Raw genomic sequence first — 23,962 nt, forward strand, 5'->3', positions numbered from 1 at the left:
TGCGGTGGCCGTAACAGAGGACCACAAACTGGGTTGCTCAGAACAGCAGAAATGTGTTCTGGAGGCAAGAAGTCCACGATCAAGGTGTTGGCAGGGGTGGTTCCTCCTGAGGGTGTGAGAAGACTCTGTTCCAGCCTCTCTCCTGGATTCTGGGGGCCTCAGGCGTTCCTGGCTGGTAGGCAGGTCTTCCTGTCCGCAGGACGTTGCCCTGCATCTTCACATCGGCCCCGCTCGGTATGGGCCAAATTCCCACTTTTTAAAGGACACTAGTCTCATTAAATGAGGGACCCGACCCACTCTGGGATGACCTCATCTCAACCAATTCCATCTGCGATGATCCTATTTCCAAATCAGGTCACATTCCGAGGTGCTGTGGGTTTTAGGATTTCAACATATGAATTTTGCAGGACACAATTCACCCCCTAACAGAAGATTCCTATATAGGAATTCTTGAGCCAAGTTTTACTATGTCCATCAATTAAAAGAAAAAATGTTTTCGGAGAAATGCAACTTCTCCTATGTCTGCTGTTCTCATTAATATTACCATTGCTTGTTATTTGGTCATCGGCCTCCTCTTGGTCCATGCACCACACTGTTCTGGTGCCCGGCCGCAGCCTCTGTGGTGCTCAGGTCAGGGCTGTGGGTCACCATTAGAACAGGCCTCTGAAGCCAGTGTTCGTGCCCAGCAACACACCATCATTAACAATTGAGTGTATTTGTCCTTGTGGTGAGGTGGCTCCGTAAGAGGGTGATAGAAAAACCTATAAGTCAGTTATTTTCCTAGGGCACGTGAGATGGGAGTAATTATCCTCCAAACCTCGGCCCCAAATGTGACATGACCTGGGGTCAGAACGATGCTGGATCAATGACGCAGGGGAGGCTGCGTGACCACTTATAAATTAATTACACTTCCTGGCCACAGTGTCCTCTGCTGAATGAGCGTGAGTGCCCACTTTTGAGGACTGTGTGGCAGAGAATGTGACAAGTGCCTCGCATAGATCCAGCACACAGAGCCACCGGATGGGTGGGAGCTCACATTTAATCAGATCACCATTCTCGTCCATTTATTCATACAGCCTCTTGCCTCCAGGAGGATTTCAGAGGGTCACAATGCACCTAAAGTAGAGCAGGACAGAAATGGGAAGTGGGTCAGGACACGAAATAGACTGGATGAAGCTGTGTACACCCACCAGCTCCAGGCCTGGGCACGTGCCTTAGGTGGGAGGGCCACGATGGTTCTGAGCCCAGGCCTCTCAGGCAGGGGTCGCTCACCCTCAGGGGTCCCGGTCCATGTGCTGGAACTGTGTGCAGCTGAAGGACACACCCAGCCCTCCTTATATCTTCCAATTAGGAATTAAAAATACCATCCGTTTACTCATCACGAACACATCTAGCTTATGGAAGCTAAAACGTGAAGTTTCCATGGACTTTGAAAGATGAAGCAAAATAATTCAAAGACATTTAGGCAACGTGCCAAATCCGTTGGTCCTTGATCCTACAGGGCCCCTGGAGTGTCACTTCCGATAGGAGCCGTAGACCCAGAAGCTGGAGAAGTGGGGCTGCGATTTCCTGGCATTCACCAATTGTCTGTGAGTCAAAACAATACTATTACCCAGCAGCCAAACCATTCCTGTTTGTAATGCAATTGTTACTATTATCACGGGTACTTCCCTCTTCAAATCCACTATTTGGGTACCATTCCCTGCCTTGGCTGGTCTTCAGAGTTAGCCAGGCAGCCTTTAAAAGTACCCAATGCCAAGGAGATCCATTTCTGCTTAGGCTGTAGAAAGCCACCCTAAACTGGATGACCTATAAAATTATAAACGTCTTTGAAACCATGGAAACAATCCATCAACTGGTGAATGGACATAGAGATCAAGGGACAACATACAGTGGTGTCCACCCGGCAACAAAAAGGAACAGGTGACTGCTCCATGCAACTGAACCCAAAATTCAGAAGGCACTTTGAGTTCTCTTGTCCATCTTCTCATCTTTCAGGTCTTGGCTCAAGTGTCCTTCAATCAAGGAAGCCTGCTGAGGCCAGATTGCTTTGCTTGATGCTCTCAAAAAGAGCGTTTCTCTCAATTGGAGTGACTGTCTGTCTTCCCAGGGTGGCTGAGAGCTCCGTGAGGGCAGGACTGTGTCTGCTGTGTTCACTGGTGCATCCCAGCTCCTCACCCACACGTGGCTGGTGCTCACTACAAACCTGGAGCACGAGTGGACGGACTGGCCGACTGACCGACTGACACTGAATGAATGAATGAATGAATTCTATGCCAGCTTTTCAGTAACTGTGGGGTGTAGGATAGATTAGATGACTTTCTGAGTCTCAGTGATGAGCTTTCTGAAATGGGACAATTCTTGTAGCTCCCGTCTGCATTTAGAGAGGGTGCCGAGGGAAGCTGAGACTTGGCATTGAGCTTGGCACGCAGGTAGAAGACCCTCGACACAGGGAATCCATTATTCTTCTCGACTTTCATTGTAATTCTAATTTATTCTCATCCCCACCTTCTTCTAACATGCATCATGAGGGCCCGTGTAGGAACATAAAATAAAGCAACAGCCCAGGCATTAGAAGTGATGAGAAAGGCAAGTGAAATGAGACACCAAGTTAAGTGTATAGAGAGGTGACCCCAGCACTGGGGCTGACGTAGGCTCTGCTCACCTAGCCTTTTCTCTCCGCTCTCTTCTCTTCAACGCAGAGTTTGCCCCGGCCCGGGGTCCTCACTACGCCCTGGCATTATGTGACATCAGGCCATAGCAGTGGTGCCAGCAGTAGAGGACAATATGCATGGTGTCCTCACGCGGTGCCAGGAGTTATTCTACGTCCTTTGCTTGAGTTTCTGCAAATCTGTTTATCTTCAGAACAATCCAGTGTGTTTCACACATGAGGGCACTCTGGCGCCCCACACAGAGCGGTTTAACCCAGACATTACCACGCTCCCTGCTCTTTCACTGAAATTCACACAAAATTGATACTTTTGATGTTAAAACAAATGCAGTCATATTGTTTGGTAGAACACAAATCTTAAAGCATTTTTAAGAAAAATTGAGAATGCTCGTCTAAGAGAAAACAAGAAGCCTTGAAACGCCAAGTGCCTGGGACCCCTCAGGCTCCCTCACGAGCTCCGCGGTCTCCTGGGCCTTTAGGAAGACCTCAGGGAAGGTGTTAGACTCTAGTAGCTCCAATTTTAAACCTTGAAGTTTTAGACTATAAAACAGCCTTTGAATTGTCATTGTACACTGCAGTGGAGGACTGGCATTTTTCTATGCGGTAAAATATCAATTTTGTCAACAAATAACCGAGACATAAACTACAGGAGAAGCAAAAAGTCTATTTGGGGATCTCAAGAATTGCAACTTGGGGAGCACAGACTCAGGTAGAAACCCACATAATGTCCCGTTAGGGAGTAAAAGTCAGGGGCTTTTAAAGGCAGAGAGAGGTTGTATTACAAAGAATTCTAATCGGAGGCGGAGGCAGAAGCTCGTCTTGGCTAAACATTGATTGACTGCTGATTCTTCAGGAAGTCTGCAGCCCTCAGTCTTTGTGACCAGGAGGTCCATTCTCCTACAGACGTCTCAAACAATGGTTTGTAAAACAGCTGCCATTTTGGCCCAGTCCGGAGGTTTGGCCCAGTCCAAGGTTGAGAACAGCAAGGCGGTTTCTCTGGAAAAGCGGCTCTGATTCCATCTTAAAATGGCTCCACTAGAGTCAATTTTGACAGTTTTAAAAAATTCCTCGTGGAATCATCACATGCCACATTTTCAAGGGTCCACAGATACCTATCGAGAAATGCAGGGAAGTTCAAGGAAGATAAAAGCGAAACAGGCAAGCAGACATTGCAATTGGTTGACGTATCTTTTCAGGAGAAGCAGCACCTGCCAGATCGATACTGCTGCTTTTATTGTAGCATTGTGGTGGGGCTGGTGGTGGCTTCACTGCCTCTCTGCCCCAGGCCCCACACTTGCGCTGCCCTGGCCCTAACACAGGATAGGTCTGATGCTGTGACCACCTTCCCTGCCCGGCACCCTTTGTTGTCCTGTCAGCATCACTAATCACTGATCGCTAATAGATCACTAATCACTCTTAGTCTTCCTGCCCAATGGGGCGGGCCCGCTGCCTCCACACACACTCCCAACTGCCAAAGTGCAATGATGCTCTTGTGTCTCTGCACTCATATCTGGTCTGACCAGATCCTGTCACAGCACAAATGCACAGCATAAGCACATTATCCTTCTGGCCTCTGTGTCCTCTATCAAATCAGAATAATATCCACGCCGTTGGTGTGGGTGAAGGGGAGAGTGTGAAGACCTCCGTGGCGGGCATGTAATAACCACCCCGTGCACTGCCAGCTCCTAGCTAATCAAACCACCTTTGTTGTGTTTTCCAGGCTCCCTTCTCTTTCAAAGAGGGTTCCCGAGGCCCCACAATGGCATGAAATTAGAGCAGCAGGACAGCGACTTGGAGAGGCTGATAAAGGGGAGGCAATAGGTCAGGGCGTGACATGGACCCCAGGTGAGGTTGGAGCACATGGCAGGGGGTAGAACACATATGTGCTTAGAGCTCCAGCCCTGGGACTGGGGCCCCCATGTACTCCCTGGGATTTGGCCATGTTCTGGGCTCATGTAAAGTCCAGAGTAAACTGACATATCTTTCACATCAATGCTCTTAAAATTATCTATCTATCTATCTATCTACCTATCTACCTCTTTTTGTATTGAAAGGAGCATGCCTTTAATAGGGAGTACAATGTGAAAATCCCTTAAAGTTTACGAGAAACTGAAAACAATGCTAAGAAACAGAATGCTTGCCTTGCCCCCTACGCTGTGGCCCGTCCTCCGAGGGTTCTGGCGAGTGTGCTCTGTCTACCTTAGCGGGATGGGGAGGGGAGATTGCAGGGCCCTACCGAGGTCTCGCTCACAGGGGCCGTGCTCCCTGGAGGCCTCTGTGCCAGAAGAGAAGAGAAAAGCAACTGTTCTGAGCACAGCTCTTCCTGATCAATTTGCATGGATTTTGTCATCTCTGTCGTTGGGCCACTCTTTCTTCCACTTCTGTTCACAGCTCCACCAGCTGTGGTGCCACCTCATGCCTCCGCCCTGTGCCCCACTGTGTTCCAGTTCCAAGCAATGATTCTCTCCTCCAGGAAACCACAACGCGACCTAGGCTGCCTATTGGAGGTATATGGGCCTGGTGGGAGGAGACTTTTCAATATACTGATGCTCAGTTCTTCTCATTTAATTGTTCCAGTGTTAACTGGGCATCTATATTTTTTAAAAAAATCAACCCAGTTGTGGGGCTGGCCCCGTGGCCGAGTGGTTAAGTCTGTGCACTCCGCTGCAGGCGGCCCAGTGTTTCGTTGGTTCGAATCCTGGGCGCGGACATGGCACTGCTCATCAAGCCACGCTGAGGCGGCGTCCCACATGCCACAACTAGAAGGACCCACAACGAGGAATACACAACTATGTACTGGGGGGCTTTGGGGAGAAAAAGGAAAAAATAAGATCTTTAAAAAAAAAAAATCAACCCAGTTGATTCTGCCTGATAGCCTGGGTTGAGAGCTGCTGCTGCAGATCAAAATGTACAAACAAGCAGCTCGTGTGCCACCACCCCCACTCCCCTCTTGTCAGGCAGAGATCCCTCAGCAATCGTGGCGACAGGCAGAACTCTACGACAGTCCCATGATCTCTGTGTCTTGGTCTTATGACCCTCCCCTTGAGTGTGGGTGGCACCTGTGACATGATTCTGGCCAAACAGAATATGACAAAGGTGGTGGGAATGTGACTCCCTTGATTGGGTGACATTATATAAATATAAGACTCCATCTCAGCAGAGTGGAGAGAGACTCTCCTGCTGCCTTGCAGAAGCAGGCAGCCACGTTGTGAACTGCTTATGGAGCAGGCCAAGTAGCAGAGACCTGCAAGTGCCTCTAGGACCTGGGGACTAAGGGCCAGTAAGGAGCCAGAGCCTCAGGCAAAGGAGTGCTGCCCACAGGCACCGCAATGACCCTGGAAGTGGTTCTTCCCCGGCTGAGCCTCCGGCTGAGCACCCAGCCCAGCCCCTCCCTGGTTGCAGCCTGGTGAGACCCCGAGCAGCAACCCAGCTAAGCCATACCCGGACTCCTGACCCGTGGATCAGTGAGACAATGAATGGGTGTTGTTTAAAGCTGCTGACTTTGTGGTGATTTGTTGTTCAGCAAAGAAAACTGACGCAGGCATGAATATTTTCACCCAGGACAGTGAGGCCTTGCCATCTTCAGGACTGGGCTCCAGGAAGCCATTACCACCCAGCCAGATGTGGCCTCTGAAGTGAAACCTGTTGACACCTGTGTTAGTTTTCTGTTGCTGCTGTAACTAATTGCCACAGACAGTCGCTTAAAGAACACCAAGTTTTTATCTTAGGTTCTGGAGGTCAGAAGCCAGAAATGGGTCTCGCTGGGCTAAAATCAGAGTCAGCAGGGCTGGTTCCTTCAGGCGCCCTAAGGAGAATCCATGTCCGTGCCGTCTCCAGCTTCTAGAGGCCACCTGCGTTCCTTGCTCACGGCCCCTCCCTGCCTCTTCAAAGCTGGCAACGGCCAGTGTAATCTCTCTCACATCTCATCACTCTGACCTGGACTCTTCTTCTGTCTCCCTTTTGCTTTAAAGGACCCTGTGATGACAGTGGGCCCACCTGATGATCCAGGATAATCTATTTTAAGACTTAACTCTCTTTTGCCAAGTAACCTAACATACTCCAGGGTCCGGGGATTAGGACCAGACGTCTTGGCAGGTGTGTGTGGGGGCTTACTCTGCCAGTCACTGGTTGTATTCCTCTGACGATGGCCCAGTTGTCCTTTTGAGCAGTTGCTCATTCAAATCAGGACCCACATAAGATATTTTCCTTGCAGTTGGTTGGCATATCTTTTCAGTCTCATAATCTGTGATCCATAACCTCTTGCAATCTGTCTGTTAACAAAATCAGGTCATTTGTCTGGAAAGTTTCCTGCAATTTGGACTTTGCTCCTGGTCTTTGAACACATTCCTCTGTCCCTCGTATGTCTGTACTTTCTGTAAACTGATGGCTAGACCTCGAGGCTTGATTAGGTTCAAGTTTGATTGGTTTTGGGGGAGCCAGGGGACAAGAGTATCTCATAGGAGAAGTTGTCTACGCGCACCAGGAACATGTGATGTCTGTCCCTCACTTTATGATGTTTGGAGCCCTTTATGGCTGTTGCCTAATCTGTTATTTCATTAGGAGTTGCAACATAGTGATATTCTAATTCCGTCATTTCCTCTGCATTTATTACTTGGAGCTGAAATATTTAATAAAGACAGATTTCCTTCAAGAACACCAATTATTTGGTTACCCTGTGGTATAGTTGGTATAGGAAAGGCAGGAAAAGACTTGATCCTCTCTCTTTTTTTAAACCAGTTTTCAAATTATTAAGTTGTTTTCCTAGGCTCCTTAAATTAACACATCACCAATAAGGTTTTGTTTAGTAACACTATGATCTTGGTCACTTAAACATTGTTGATGTATTTCAATTCATTGAAGTTATTGTTCTTACTGATGCTTCAATTAGCCCATTTTGGGATAGAGCTTATACAGGTTGGCACCTGAGCCATTTTTAAACAACCTTAGCAGGCTTTGAAAATGTAATATTCTAGGATCATCGGAACATTTCTTGCCCCAGACCTGGAATCAGGTCTTTCTCTACGGAGTTCTGGTTCATTTTAGAGGAAAATGAGACCACAGTATATGTGCTGGGGGTGTTCACTCATTGTCCGGGCCATTGTTTCTAGGCCTTGTCAGTGGAGAGAACCTGCAAATATACATATTTTAAAGATAAAATACATTCTGAATTCCCACTGATACTTTCAAATCAAATTCAGACTTCTGGGAATTTCACTGATCCCACTGACCTTGCGTCTGCATCTTCTTTCTCCCATTCTAAAATTTCCAGCTCCCTATGGCAAAGCAATCCCTCATTGCATTCCCCCACAGTGTACACCAAACGCTCTCAGAATCAACATACAACACTACCAGTTTAAGATTTTTCCAAGGTTTTTTTTCTTTTTAGTATAATTTACTGAAGATATACAGTCAAATAACTGTTTTAAAGTCAGCAAGGAGAGCTCCTTCATGTAGCTACTCTACCAACTCTGAACACACAGGTGTAGCTGTCTTGTCTCCATTGCAGTTATTAGGGATTGAGTTTTTAAAATAATTGTCTATATATTATTATTAAATAATATTAATATGTAGTTACATAATTTTATTATTAATTGTTAACTGTTAATTTTACATATTATAAAAATATTTACATATCTACACTCAGGACACATCCTGATCAGTTTAATCCTATTCCTGTCCTCTCTACCCTGGGTCCTTGTCTTTCTGTAAGTAGACATATTTTTAATCCTTTTGGTTTTCCCTCCTTTTTAAAATATGGGCAAGGATATGCACACAGGCACACAAACACATGCAGGTATAATCGTGGGCCCCACCCTAAGACAAATAGTAACATACTATACACGCATTCCTCAATTTGCATTTTGTGATTAAGAACACATCCTGAATCCCTCCGCAGTGGTAAAAACACTCCTCACACCTTCGTCCGCTGATGACCCTCCGTTGAGGGGATGTGCCTGGTATCCCCACCAGTCCCCTCCTCATGGGCATCTGGATATTTTTGGATGTTCGATGGTGCAAAAAAAGCTGCAGTGACTAGCCTTACGCATATGGCTTTTTGTATTTTTTCCCATGAATCTTTAGGATAAATTCTTAGAGGCTGGATTGCTGGGTTAAAAGCCATATGCGTGGATCGTTTTTCTAAACAAAGAAACGTCAAATTCCCTTCATAGGAGTTGTACTACTTTTCTCTCCAACCAGCGACTGTGAGAATGCACATTCCACAGAGAAGGGGGTCACACTTTTGGACATGAGGCAAATAACTGAAGAGAAATGGCACACCAATTAATTTTAATCAGCATTTCTTCTGCTATAAGCCAAGTTGAGCCTCTTTATATCTACTTACGGCCATGTGCATTTCCTTTTTGGTGCCCTGTTCTTAACTCCCTCCTACTGCATACCCAGCCCCTTGCTCCACACACACACACCCCACCCCACTCCAGTGCACACCCTGCCATCTAGTTGTCAGAAGGGCTCATGTTCTGGATTTGGTTTAAGACTTCCTTTTACCATAATTTAAACCTTTCCTCTATATTTTGTAGTTTATACAAATAGATATCTATATCCAGAAGCATCATTAGATTCAGCTTCAATTTATAAGGCAAGAATCTTTCAGAGATGGGCATTGCACCATGTGGCGTATGTTCCATCGTCTCATTTTCATGATGGTGAACTTGAACAACAACTTCACACATCGTCAGCCTGATCGAGCCCCGTAATGGTCTCAGCAATAGTGCACTTCGTGGTTTCAGTGTCCGTTGACAATGAGGGCTCAGATCCATTATTGTTAGGGGAGCAAAGGGTCAGTTTCACAAGCCTGTCATTGCCCCTCAATTTATTAGGGGGCACTTTACTCTAAAGAAGACTTTCCCTCGTCACCAATTTTGTTACTCCAAAATATAGTCCAGCCCATACAAGAGAGTCAAGGTAAGGGTTTCATTCTTTCCAGCTATTTATCATTTTTCAGAATAAGAAGATGGAGACAGTGTTTAGGGAGTACGGTGCGTATGCCAGGCGTTCTCATTTTTAAATACTACTGGGCTGTAGCCTTCTAAAGCTTTTTAGTAGACAGAGAAAGAAAGCATTTCTTAAAGAAAACATGTTTATACTAATATTTTCAATTCATTAAGATTACAGGAAGTTACTTCTTTGATTTAAAATTTTTCTCTTAGGCTGGAAATTGAGGTTCCTAACAACATTAACATAGTCATTTGCTTTATCCCATAATACATCTACAACAGTTTCAAAATAACCACACCAACAATGAATTCAGATTTAAATTTCTCTGAGGCATTTTTGTCCTTAGAGTACATCCTATTAGGAATATGTATCCGAAAGTCAATTGAACCAATGATTTTCTCCATGTGCTGATGCTACCAGACTGATAGCTTTTTTTTTTTTTTTTTTTTTGGTGAGGAGGATTGACCCTGAGCTAACATCTGTTGCCAATCTTCCTCTTTTTGCTTCAGGAAGATTGTCCCTGAGCTAACACCTGTGCCAGTCTTCGTCTATTTTGTATGTGGGACAGCTGCCACAGCATGGCTTGATGAGCAGTGTGTAGGTCCACACCAGGGATGCGAACCCCAGGCCACCGAAGCAGAGTGCCCAGACTTAACCACTACGCCACTGGGGCAGCCCTCTGATAGCATTTTAGGCTTGTTTATTTTTTTTTTTTCAAATTTTAGGAATTTCTTCTTTCTTTTTAAATGTTGTCCTTTTAAATTTATACAAAACATTTACATGGTTCCAAGATCAAAACTATATGAAAATTATATCCAGAGACGTCATGCATCATCTCTGCCTCCTCCATCCTAGTCCTTCCTGCCACCAGAAGTCACCAAGTTTACTAGATTTCGGCTTGCATTTCTGTTGTTTCGTTTTGCTGATATAAGTACATATGTGGATATATTTCTATGTCCGTTTTGTATGCCTCTTTTGATATTTTTTTCCTGCGTTTCTTTGGGGAGAGTCCTAGAAGCAAGATAGATAGGTGAAGGTAAAGGCACAGAGTCGAAATTGTCCCACATTTTGCCGCACTGCCCTCTGCTGGGGAGGTGACTCCCACCGGCAACACTGGAGCGTCTGTTTCTCCACAGCATCAACAACAGGGCGCGCTACAAATTTTTTTCAATTTAAGTGACAATATCTCAGGGCAACTTTGTGTCCCTCATATTGTAAATGAGGCTGAGTATCTTTTCATATGATTAAACGCCATTTGCATTTATTTTCCTGTGAATCCTGTTTCCAGCTTTATCTTGTTTCTTAAATGTCACGTTTTGCCTGAACTCTTCTCAGGTTTTAGGATTTCTCTACATATTAGAGATGATGTTTTTTGAGATTCATTCACACTAGTGTATGAATTAATATTTTGTCCATTTTTATTACTGAGTTTGGATGTGCCACAATTTGCTACGCGTTCACCAATTTTTGCTATTATGAATAATGCTGAATATGAATAATACACTTGCATTTTTTTATGTGTATGTGTGTTTTCATTCCTCTTGGATAAACTGTAGGAGTGCAATCGCCAGGTCTGTGATCAGCGTGTGTGTAACTCTATACGATGCTGCCGTCCTGTTTCCCAAAAGGGCTGCACCCTTTACGCTCTCACCAGCAGTGTGGTGGTCTATTAATTTTTTTAAAAAAATAATACCTGTCTTTTTATACATGATAATACATAAGATTTTTAAATCATAAGTCTTTAGACCAAATGCAGTTTCTCTGTCTCTCTCTCCTCTGCATAAGCCAAAGCTCTTAGGACCCTCAACGTTTTTTAAGAGTGCAGAGGGGTCACAAGACAAAAACGTTTGAGAAGTGCTGACTTAGAGAAAAATCGAGCAATGGAATGTGTCTGTTTTCTAGCAGCTACAAAGGAGAACCCTGATTACTTACCTCCGTGTTCCTCTAACTCGAGCCAAGTTTGTGTTGAGGGAAAAACATTCTCCAAGTCCCCCAGACCATGCGAGCAGACGAAGTAGAAGAACACAGATTGAAGCCTATAAAACGCTGGACCGTGAACACGCCCCTCGAGGGGGCATCGCAACTGCCGCAGCGGGACGTCATCAGGCTGCTGGAACCGGTTTTGTCATTTTTGCTGTTTTACGTTTCATCGCAAAAAAAAAACAAAAAAACAAAAACAAAAAAACTGCGATATGAAAACTTTCTCAGGAAGTGCCCCACAATCTTCTCATCCCAAACACTCCCCCCATGTCCGCCCGGGTCTGCAAAAGTGAAATTAAGAAAGCCTGAGTTACCCATTCAGGGGCCACGAGGCAAGAGCAGCCTCATTGCTCTGGAGGAATACCACCGCTCGGTGTGGGAGGGCGCCGCGGGGTTGGTCTCTTCTCTGCCTGCGCGGCCCCTGAAGCACCAGGGGGTCATCTCCGGCCTCCCCAGGGGCCGGGGGCGGGGCGGGGCGGGGGTTGGGGGTCTGCGCTCCACGCCAGTGGGCGCGGCAGGAGGAGCCCCGGTGACTCCGGGCGCTGAGGATGCGCTGGTCCCTGGCCGCCCAGGTGGGCCCACCCCAAGGCAGACTGTGCCTGGTTCCAGCGCAGCAAGTGAGCTCTGCCGCCGGTGCCCGCTCTGAGCATCTGTGCCCTCGCAAATGGAGAGCGTGGCCGCCACTTCAGTGCACCCGGGACACTGAAGGCTGGAGGGTGCGCAGCATGCAGGGTCTTCAGTAGATGGAAGGTAACTGATAATCACACTGTCACTGTTAGGTGATTGTTCTGGCTCCTTCCTTCTGACAGAGGAGTGCGGGGGCTCAGAGGGCACAAAAGAGAGAGGAGGGACGCAGATGGGGAGCGGGCAGAAAATAAGAAAAACAAAGCTCGGGGCATGAAATGGCCCGGACCAAGGCTCAGGTCACCCACCCGTCAGGTGGCCCACGTGGGCTCTGAGCTCCTGGTTCTCAGCGTGAGGGTCGCTCACCAACCTCAGCGTCCTTGGCAGGCCTGGGGGTTATGTGAAGTCGGGGTACAAACCTGGTACATCGTTGACCTTGAACATTTGAAAATACAAAATTCTACTTTAACTTCTTTTTTTTGACCAAACATCCCTAAGTAAGCATTTAATTTGGAATCATTATGTAGCAATTAATACGGAAAGTTCCATGACTTGTAAAAGATTCCGCAGAAGCCTGGGCTCCGCCGCGGGCCCCGCCCCGCCCTCTGCCGTCGCCTGGCGCAGCTTCTACGAGGAGCTGCCTCCGGTCTCCAGCAGCTCCGCGGCGGTCTTTCCAGCAGCCGCTGAAGGGGACCGCGATCATGTCCTGGATTCCTCGTGTCTCCAAGAGAAAAGCACAGGGGTGTAAATATTCCTGTTTGTTCTGGAAAAGTTCAAGCCTCGCGGAGTAAAGAGGATATGAAAATGAACATCCATGTACCCTTCTGGAAGCCCCAACAGGGTCCAATACTTGGCCAATTTTGTTATATCCATCCCACCTATAACCACCCCCCGCCCCGTTTTCTTAAAGTATCTTAGAGCAAATCCCAGACGTTGTATGGTTTCACCTGTAAATCATACAGTAAGTGTCTCTTCTGAAGAGGACTTAAATCGTTTACCATAACCATAACAGCATCGGCACACCTGACACAATGACCACCCGTCCCTTCATAGCCAATTCAGCTTTTATAACTTCTTGATGATCTCATAAAGGCCTCTTTGCAGCTGGTTCATTCAAACCCACATCCAAGCAAGGATGCTGCATTTGTGTTGGATAATATGGCTCTAAAGGGCCTTTTCACTTGCAGAGTTCCCTTCTTCTCTCATTTTTACTTATTTACTTATTTGTTGGGGTTTTTTTTTGTTTTTTTGTTTTGTTTCTTTTTTTTTGCCAGCAGTGGGGCCTTACATTCATCTATTGAAGAGGTTGAATCCTTGCCATGTTATAGGGCACCCCCAGGTGCTGTTCAGCTGACCCAGCAACCCTGTATTTCCTGGGACCAGCTCTTTAGATAGAGAAGCTTCAGTAATGCCAGGTCCGATTGCTTGGGAAGACTTCCACACGAGTCAGGTATGCGTTCCTGCTGCCTCCCCGCCAGAGGCAGAGAATACCAGGGCATCTCTCTCTGGGCTGTTACCTTTGGGCGGTGGAGTTGGGTCCTTTCATCCTAAGTTCCCTGTCCACCTGTCACCCATGGTGTGAGCAGGCTCTCATGAATATTGCCCAGATCCTTCATTTCACTAGAAACTGCAAAATGGTGATTCCCTGATTGTATCATTTTGGCAGCATTTTTAAACTGGAATTCTCCCATTAATAAGAACAGGGAGAACTCTTCCTCCTCAACTCTTTGGTTATCCTGGAGGATGGTTTGTATAGAGACAGCAGGATGAATGCTTTATTTTTTTCCCTTTATCATTTTCATAGTGCAGAGTTGGTGTCCTAGCAATTTGAAAGTTTTTTCCCCCAGTATAAACTCATGGACTTTTATAAAGTTGATGTATTCAGCCACCCACCATATTCTTCTGGATGGTCCAATTCCCTCATGGAGGCCAATAGGAGCCTCTTCAGGTGGGCCCCTGAATCCTCTGGACAGGACCCCCGGAGACTGAGAGCACCCTTGCCTTCTGGGGTGACAGGATGTTCCAGGCTCAGCGCATATGTTTCCTGTCCCAGAAGTGGAATCAGCCCTTTCTTCCAGGAGCCCTGGTCCTGTCCGGTGGGTTTAGGGAGGATGGAGCAGCAGAGAGTGTGTGAGGCACCTGCAGCCCCGAAGTCCTGCACAGGACAGACCCCTACAGAGGCAGCCATGTGTCACTCGGTCATCACTGGTACATATCTGTCCTGGGGGGCCCGCCATGGCCCACAGCTTCAGGCAGCAGGACACAGACCACAGTGGGTAAGAAAGAAAGGGCTGGTATACCGAGTGAACACGAGTCAGGACAGGAAGGCAACCTGCCCAGCCACCTGTCCTGGGCCCACTCACTGTCTCTGAGCCCGACCTGTCAGCCTGGGCTGCTCACCCTCAGGGGAACTCGGCCTGGTGCTGGGCATCTGTGAGGCCACAAGACAAGCCTCAGGGCTTCTCTTAACTTGAAATGGGAAACTAATAGAAACATTTTTGTTCTGTCACAACAAACATCCCTATGTTAGGGAATAAATTGTGAAACCCTGTTTTGAGGGGCAAAGTAAAAGAATTGAGATAAATGGAGAGATTGTCCCCTCCCCATGGGTGCTCACCTCTTACCTCTGAGTCCTCAGTTCAGGTACATCGGTGGCATTGTCCCTGCAGCATCCCTGCTGTGTTCCAGCACCTACGAAACATCCGCCTCGACTGTCACACCCTTATACTCCTCCACCGCCTGGCCCTACCCCGAGGAGCTCCATTTCCTGCACAGTCGGTGCTCCCCTGGGCACTGTTCAACAGCCCCTGAGGCTGTGCACCACGGTGGGTCAGCATCAGGAAGCCTCGTGGTCTTCAGGGTTTCCTGCAATAGATTGGAGGTGGCATCTGAAAAGACACTTCTTTCTCTCTTTCACGTAGACACCTAGATGCATGTTCACACTCCAGATCTGCTCTCATGGGGGACCCAGGTGGGTTGAGACAGGATCCAGCTCTGGGCCAGCAACTCCCAGAAACTCAGACAGGTGTTTCCGTGGCTCAGTTCTGGTGTGTGCCCCTCTAGTGGTTGCCAGAAGAATTGCAGAGGACTTCAACTTGCGCACAAAACCTCTTGAGGGACAAATCCCTGAAACCGGTTCCCACTGGGCTCCGGAGGGAGGAGACGGGCATGGCACCAGATACTGATGATGCAAGCCCTTGATTAATGATGGTGCCCCTTGTAAACTCTTCAAAATCATAAATCATTTGAATTTTGCCTTATACTCAATTCTCAGCTTTTGTTTTAATATAAAAGCAATCAGTTCCTCTGAAAAAACCTGAGTAAAATGGATGTCCTAGGAAAATGCACTAATTTTATCCAAGGGCTTCACCAGAGCCTGAGCTCAGGGCCCTGTGCTGACAGGCAGACCCTAGTTGGAAAGGATAAGTTGAGCAAGTGGCGGGAATTCCCGCCTGAGCACTGGCCCATTTCAGCGCCGTCCTTCCCTCCCTCCTGGCCTTGTGTTTCTTATCCATCTGCTTTGAGTGCCTATTCTGCTGCTGCATTTCCTGCTCCTGGATGACCTAGATTAAGTTATCTTTAGAATAAGATGGGCTATAAAATTATGTGAAAACCAAAATATGAGAAGGAAAGAGCTTCCCCACTGTGCGCAGTCGCTGTGCGTCATCCCACACATCCTGTCCCACCGCAGGACGCCATAAGCAGACGGGCTGTGCTGCCATTATTTTACAGAGTGGATGCTGAGGCTCAGCAAATCCATTCAACCTTCCCAAGGTCATAAAGCCTTGGCTTGCTCAAGTGGAATTTGCGGGAGGCCTCTAGTGGGCACTCCCTGCTCCCTCCACTCCCAGCGCCCCTCTCCTTTCACTCCTGTCAGAAGTGTCTGTAAATATCAAGGACAAGGTCAGCTCCTTGGATGGCAGGTGATGAGGTTTGTGCCAAGGAGCATGGAGATAACAATTATCACGCCCTCTGACCCCCACCCCAGTGATGGACTTTTGGAATTCTCTTTTATGACAATTGCAAAACTCTGTACCACCCAAAATAGTCATCGAAGTTGGGTGTCTTCTCCCGGGTGCTCCCGCTGCCTCCTAAGCTAACTGCTCTTGGTGGCTGTCACTGCCACTGGGGGAAAGTGTGATGGTGGCCCTGCTCGAGTCTGTGCCGCTCACTGTCAGAGCGCCCCTCCTCGCTCAGAGCCCACACAGACAAGCACCCAGAAAGCAGGATGTCTACTGCTGAGCATCAAATGGATATCAATGAGCATTCAAGAGAGGCAGAAATGAGGGATGACAAGACCTGAGATGGTGGGGGACCACCAGGAGCCAGGTGAAGTGAGGTAGTTAGGAGGGGAAACAGGAATGAAGGTGTCGGTTGCTGCCAGGAAGAGCTGGGGACCCTCCCCTAGGAGCCTGTGCCTTGTCCCAGCTGCAGAGAGCTGTGACACCATGAGGGTTTCAGATGGCAACAAGAGTTTGCCTCAAGTCTGGGGACTCCATCCTGAAGGCCAGGAGCTGCTGTCCATCCTGGTTGCCGCCAGATCAAGGTCGCTTCAGGGTCATGTGCACTCTGGGGCCTTATCCAGATCCCCGATAGAAAAATCGTTCCTTTCCCGAGACTTTAGAGCTGTGGATGATTATTTTTACACTAAAACAAGAGCAGAGATATTGAGCAGATGGCAAATTCAAATGTTTTTAAAGAATAGACAAGGGACCCCAAAAATATTGTTGCTTGCATTATTAATATTTGGCTCTAATGTCGCATCATTCTGTGCTACCTACCCCTTGGGGATCCCTGCAGAGGACATAAGCTTCAGTCTCATTACAGGAGTCTCAGTGTAGAAGTTAGAGAAGGCCTCAGTCAGGCTTCTCCCAACTACTGGAGGCGCACACAGCAATTTGGGGAAAATAGACCTGCTTTTGTTACACTTGACTGAGGCTGGGATTCCCTCTAAAGGAAATAATGTTCTCTTTGAGCCCTAGAAAGGGTTGTTGGTCCCCTAGGAGCACATGTGGCCCGAGGCTGAGAAATTATGGTAGAAAAATCTGAAGTCTTTTTTGAATATGTTCTCAAAGAGAAACAAAGAGAGGAGCTTTGTTTTTATAATTGGTGATAGATTTTTAAAGGTTATTTTGGAAATGAAAAGAAAAAATTTGAAACATCCTCTGAAGATTCGGAGAACTTCTAGAACACTTGTATGGTATCTGCAGACACCAGATAAGAAACACCGAGCTTTAGAATCTACAGAAGCCATATGATAAAGACAAAGCAGTTTCCAGAAGCTCCACAGCGACTCCGACTTTGCACTGTTTCTTATCTTATCCAGGATGCAGTGTCGCGGGAGGTTAAGGAGAAAGGGTCCGGGAGATTTCTGTTTCTGGGTTTGATAGAATAGATGTGTAAGACTAACACTCTGTCTGAAAAGTCACAGGAAAAGGTACAAAGAGCTGTGTGGTATGCTGGAGCGCTGTAAGGTGGCCAGGCCTTCAGGGGTGAATATCTCAAAGAAACGGGAGCCCACATTCTGCCACCACTTTTCCCTCCAGGCATTTGCTGACTCTTAACACGAAGGAGAGACTGAGCCCCAGGTCCCGGGAAAAAGGCAGAGAGGCCACCAGTTTCTACAAATCCCACAGGTCTGGAGAGACAAAAACTGGAATTCAGGAGTGCCAAGTCAGCAAGGTCTAAGGGCCAGATCCTGGAGAGAAGGTGCAGGGAGTCTGCCCAATTTTTAAGATATGTAAGCAGAAGACGAAGAAACTAAACAGAAAGGCACCAAAGAGGAAGGCGAATTGTAGGCGGTGTATCGATTTTTAATGCTGCAAAACAGATGATCACAAACGTGACGGCTTGCAAACACACACACACATTTGTCATGTCACAGAGACACAGAGCCTCTCATTGACCAGACTCTGCTAGGGTCCCCTGAACTCCTTTTCAACTAGAACCGACTTCTGGAATCTTGTTTGTCTCTGCGTCGTCCAATTTAACAGGAATCCTGCTAAGTCAGTGTATCAAACTGAGACCTCCAGAGAAACAGAACCAGGAGACTATAGACAGATAGCTAAGAGGACACAGTATAGAATTGGTTATGGAGGCTGAGAAGTCCCACGATTCGCTGTCTGCAGGCTGGAGACCCAGGAGAGCCGGTGGTGTAGGTCAGTGGAGCCGGAGGCCCGAGAATCTGAGGGTGAGGGTCGGGGACAACGCTGTAAATCCTGGTCTGAGTCCAAACACCCTAGAATCAAGAGCGCCCGTGTCCCAGGGCAGGAGAAGGGGGACGTCTCAGCAGAAGCAGAGAGGAAGTCACCTTCCTGTCTTCTCGTTTTATTCCAGCCCACAAGGGATTGGATGAGGCCCACCCACATTGGTGAGGGCGTGAGGGCGGTCTTCTTTACTCAGTCTTCTGACTCAAATGCTAATCTCTTCTGGAAACTCCCTCACAGACACACCTAGAAGCAGTGTTTCCCCAGCTATCTTGGCATCCTTAGCCCAGTCAAGTTGACACATAAAATGAACCTTCACAAGTCTATAGCTTGTCACCTTGGGCTCCAAATGCATCTCCTTAACCCATACATCATCTCCAAATAAAGACAATAACAAGGTCTTAATCCCATCTCACATGACTCACTATCCTGCATACACTGCAAATGCACTCAGCCCTTCCCCGAGGAGGTGAAGTCCTTTAGTGAGCTTTACTCTTCTGATATCTCACAACTTAAAAACTATGATGTAAAATTAGCATAAGCTTGAATACATGCTTAAATACATAAAGTTAATGCATCTTACGTTACATGACAAGGGAGTAAGAGAGGAGAGAAAACAAAGATATTTCCTTGCTATAAGTATATATAACACAAACATATTCATGACAAAGTAAGGAGGAAATAGTCACGACCATTACAGTCCTCGCTTCTGTAACAGCTCGCGCAGTCGTGGTGTTCACAACCACCTCCTTCTACCAAATATCCTGGATTCCTTTTACCTTCAGCAAGCACCTCAGCTGGTTGTGGTTGTTTTCCTGGAAGGGCGACCCAAACCTTCATTCCTGGAGGTTCTGGGCCATGATGCGTCCTGCCTGGATTGGGTTGTTGTGGTTTTCCATTGACCTTAATCACAGGACATGGTGATACTAAAAGATGCCCTAAGGGATTTCCTACATCTGGATGTGCTCTCCCTTACCACCATTCTAGAGTCTCAGTCCAATTTCCCTCTGTAGTCGGGAGCACCGTAACTCCCTTCTTTGCCTGTTGACTCAGAGGCACGAGGAGCCCAAAGTGGCTGGGTGGCAGTCTTCACTTCCGATCCAATGGAATCACTGTATTTTCTGCTGGAAGCTTTCCTCCCTCTGGAGCTGAGACCTCTGGGCCAAAACAGCATAACGTGGCAGGAACAGGAAGCAAAGATCTTGCTAGTTAGTCACTAGGGCTAAGAGTGAGTGGTGACACTTCCATTTCCATCCCTTGGTTCCTGGACCTGTGAATCTTGGCTGTGGGAGACACAGCGCCGCATGTTGGGCACTGATGGAGAGCATAGATGGCCTTATGAAGAGCCTCGCCTCAGGCCTGTGAGGTGTCACCACTCAGCTGCCACTGTAACTGAGTCTTCAGAAGGTCATTTCATCATTCTTTCAAGCCAGCTGCTTCAGGATGGTACAGAATATGGTCAGACCACTGAATTCCACAAGCACGCGCGCATTTCCAGACTTTTTTTTTGCTGTGAATCAAGTTTCCTGATCAGAAGTAATGCTGTGTGAATACCAAGCCGCTGGATAAGGTCTTCTGTAAATCCACAGACGGCAGTTTCATCAGAACATTTTCAGCAGGGAAGGCAAATCCATATCCAGAATTAAGTGTCTATTCTAGGAAGCGAAATTCACTGCCCCTCCCATGATGGAGAGGGCTGATGGCATCAACCTGCCACTAGGCAGCTGGCCGATCCCAGGGGAGTGGTGCCATGTCAGGGCTCGATGGGCAGATGGGCGGTCAGCAGTGGCCATGGGCAGGTCAGTCTTCATGAGTGGGAGTCCATGTTGGTGAGGCTCTGTGTGACCTCCCTGTCTGCCCCCACAGCCACTTTGTTCCTGAGCCCACTGGGTGGTGACAGGCATGACTGGGGAAAGAGGCTGACTGGTATCCACAGAAGGGATCTTCCTAGCCAGGTGATCATTAAAATCTTCCTTTGTAAAGGGACCTTTTGGTGAGCATTTGCATGTGACTACAAACTAGAAAATTCATCAAAATTGCCACTGCCTGTCCTCACTCCACCATTAAAAGATGCTTCAAGATTGGTATCTTCTAGGCTGACTGCCTTCTGGACTCAAAAACTGGGTTTATAATTTGTCCCACAGGACTGTTTATTTAGCTTGAAATATAGTAAAATAATTTATAACCACCAAGCTATTAGAGGGGCAAAATGGAATATGTGACATGTTTGATTAATTTTTCTAAAGGCAAGAATGAAGAGAATAAATGAAGATAATAAATGTAGGACAAAAGAAAAAGCAGTAGTAAGATGATAGAAAACATATCCAAAGATATTATGAATTTTATTTAATACCAATGGATTAAATAATCCAATTAAAAGACCAAGATTGCCAGACTGTGTCAAAAAACACGCAAACACTTGTTGCTGCTTTCAAGATACACTACATGCTTAAACCTAAAGTCAGAAAATGTGTGAAGTGAACCGTTGGAAAAAGATAGATGCACTCGATAACCAAAAGAAAGTTGGTTTATCTATACTAATTATTGAGCAGAGTAGACTGAGTTAAGACACGTTACTAGAGATAAAGAGGGTCATTTCACTCTGATGAAAGGGTCAATCCATCAGGAAGGTGTAACAGGATAAATGTGTCTGCACCTAATAACACAGATTCAAAATATGTGAAACAAAAAGCTCCTGCAAGTTTCCACAGGAGATTATTACAAAGTTACCAATAATGGTGACGGTGGGGACCTGGGAAGGAGATGGAGAAAGAGGAAGTGCTCTGTCATGACCTGGAACTGGATTAAGGCCAGACAACTCAATAGATATGAGCTGATTTTGTCTTGAATGAAAAATAATTAAGTGTTAAGTGGAAGGGCTGGTGTCTATTAAAACTCGTATTACAGCATGGCTAAACAGAGAGTGCTGGTAAATATCTGGCTTCACCGGTGATGTAGAGTTCTTCCAGGTGGCAAAATGCGTGCCAATTCCTCTGGGCACCATAATCCAGTTAAAAGATGGCAGATGAGCCTCAGTTATGTTTTCACGTTTAGGGAGTTCGTAACCCAAACTCTACATATGCAACGATAGCTGTGAGAAGTCAGCTGCAGAGGCAATAAGGAGCCATGGTGTATTGTTCCCACAGGCATTGGCTTAATCTGCTGCCACAATGAACACAGCTAACAACAGCTGGGTAAGCACCCTAAGATGTCAATTTTGGAAACAAAGCAAAAAACATTATGACCTCATCTAAAACCACAATACAGCTGAATCCTGAGTTCCACGGATAGTTTCCATCACTGTGTGTCCACAGGCAAGGAAGAGAAAGAAGACCCAGGCAAAGAGATCTAAAACAGGTGGGGGCTATTACAAAAGACTTTAAAAACAGTTGGACTAGCTAGCCTGCAGAGTGCTAGAAAGGTTAGCAGAAAATGATAGAATCTATAAAATCACAGAAGTTACGATTAGGAGCAGTCTGAAGTTCTTCGCTCAGTCTTGGTGTATGATGAGTTCCTTATTGTTGCCATAACGATTACCGCAAACTTAGTGGCTTAAAATGACACACCCCTATCGCCTTACAGTTCTACAGCAAACGTGTCCGGCGTGGGACTCAGGGGGCTAAACTCAAGGCGCCGGCGGGCTGCGATCCCTCTGGAGGTTCTCCGGGAGTCCCTTTCCTGGCTCCTCCCTGTGGCTGGAGCTAGTCCTGCTGCGTCTCCTGGTTCCCGGACCCTTCCTGCATCTTCAAAGCCAGCAACAGCAGGCTGTCTCAGTCGGCAGCTCAGGCAGAATAACAAAAATCCATAGGCTGGGGATTTAAACCACAGACGTTTATTTTCTCACAGTTCTGGAGGCTGGAAGTGGAAGATCAAGGTGTGGTCAGGACTGGTTTCTGGCGAGGCCTCTCGCTGGCTCTAGACAGCCACACTGCCACCTGTCCTCACGCGTGGAGAGCGTGAGGTCTCCCCGCTCCCTCTTCTCCTAAAGCCATAGTCCTGCGGGATCAGGGCCCCACCCTCACGACCTCGTTTAACCTTAGCTACCTCCCAAAGTCCCTATATCCAGTTACACTCACATTGGGAGTCAGGGCTTCAACTTAAGAATTTTGGGGGGACACAATGCAGTCCGCAGCACAAGATAGTTCCTTCTCACTTCACAAATCCCTCTGACCTCCCCTTCAGCCTCTCTCTTCCAATTTTCTTTCTTTTTTTTTAAATTGAGCTCATAATAGTTTATATCAATGTAAGATTTCAGTTGTATGCTATTTGCTATTTCTTTTTTTTTTTTGAGGAAGATTAGCCCTGAGCTAACATCTGCTGCCAATCCTCCTCTTTTTGCTGAGGAAGACTGGCCCTGAGCTAACATCCGTACCCATTTTCCTCTACTTTGTCTGTGGGGCACCTACCACAGCATGGTTTGCCAAGCGGTGTGATGTCCACACCTGGGATCCGAACCGAAGAACCCCGGGCCGCCAAAGTGGAACGTGCGAACCTAACCGCTGCGCCACCGGCCCGCCCTTACGTTATTTCTTGAGTGTCACCACATAAGTGCTCCCCTTCACCCCCTGTGCCCACACCCTACCCCACTTCCACTGGTAACCGTTGAACTGTTTTCTTTGTCCATGTGTTTGTTCATATTCCAAATATGAGTGAAAGCATCTGTTGTTTGTCTTTCTCAGCCTGGCTTATTTCACTTAGCATAATTCCTTCCAGGTCCTTCCATGTTGTTGCAAATGGGATGAATTTGTCTTTTTTTCTGGCCGAGTAGTATTCCATTGTATATATATACCACATCTTCTTTATCCAATCATCAGTGGATGGGCACTTGGGTTGTTTCCATGTCTCGGCTATTGTGAATAGTGCTGCAGTGAACATAGGGGTGCATAGGCTACTTTGGATTGTTGATTTCAAGTTGTTTGAGTAGATGCCCAGTAGTGGGATGGCTGGGCCATATGGTATTTCTATTTTTAGTTTTTTGAGGAATCTCCATACTGTTTTCCATAGTGGCTTCACCAGTTTGCATTCCCACCAGCAGTGTATGAGAGTTCCCTTTTCTCCACACCCTCTCCAACGTTTGTTATTTTTCGTCTTAGTGATTATAGCCACTTTAACAGATGTAAGGTGGTATCTTAGTGTAGTTTTGATTTGCATTTCCCTGATGATTAGTGATGTTGAACATCTTTTAATGTGTTTATTGACCATCTGTATGTGTTCTTTGGAAAAATATCTGTTCATATCCTCTGCCCATTTTTTTGATTGGCCTGTTTGTTTTTTTATTCTTCAGTTGTGTGAGTTCTTTATATATTATGGAGATTAACCCCTTGTTAGATATACGATTTACAAATATTTTCTCTCAATTGGTGGGTTGTCCTTTTGTTTTGATCCTAGTTTCTTTTGCCTTCCAGAGGCTCTTTAGTCTGATGAACTCCCACTTGTTTATTTTTTCTTTTGTTTCCCTTGTCTGAGAAGACATGGTATTTGAAAAGATCCTTTTAAGTTCAATGTCAAAGAGTGTACTACCTAT

General features: G+C 46.6%; 1 long non-coding RNA gene across 1 annotated transcript; it reads right to left on the reverse strand.

The window, feature by feature from the left end:
* Positions 1-2,663: 2,663 nt before the first annotated feature.
* Positions 2,664-12,023, reverse strand: LOC139078316 (uncharacterized). The gene is made up of 3 exons (XR_011531252.1): positions 11,923-12,023; positions 11,561-11,762; positions 2,664-3,783 (listed from the first exon to the last, which is right to left on the reverse strand). It is a non-coding gene; the product is annotated as an uncharacterized lncRNA (long non-coding RNA).
* Positions 12,024-23,962: the final 11,939 nt, after the last annotated feature.

Source organism: Equus przewalskii, chromosome 21 (genome assembly GCF_037783145.1).
Source record: "Equus przewalskii isolate Varuska chromosome 21, EquPr2, whole genome shotgun sequence".
Lineage (NCBI taxonomy): Eukaryota > Metazoa > Chordata > Mammalia > Perissodactyla > Equidae > Equus > Equus przewalskii.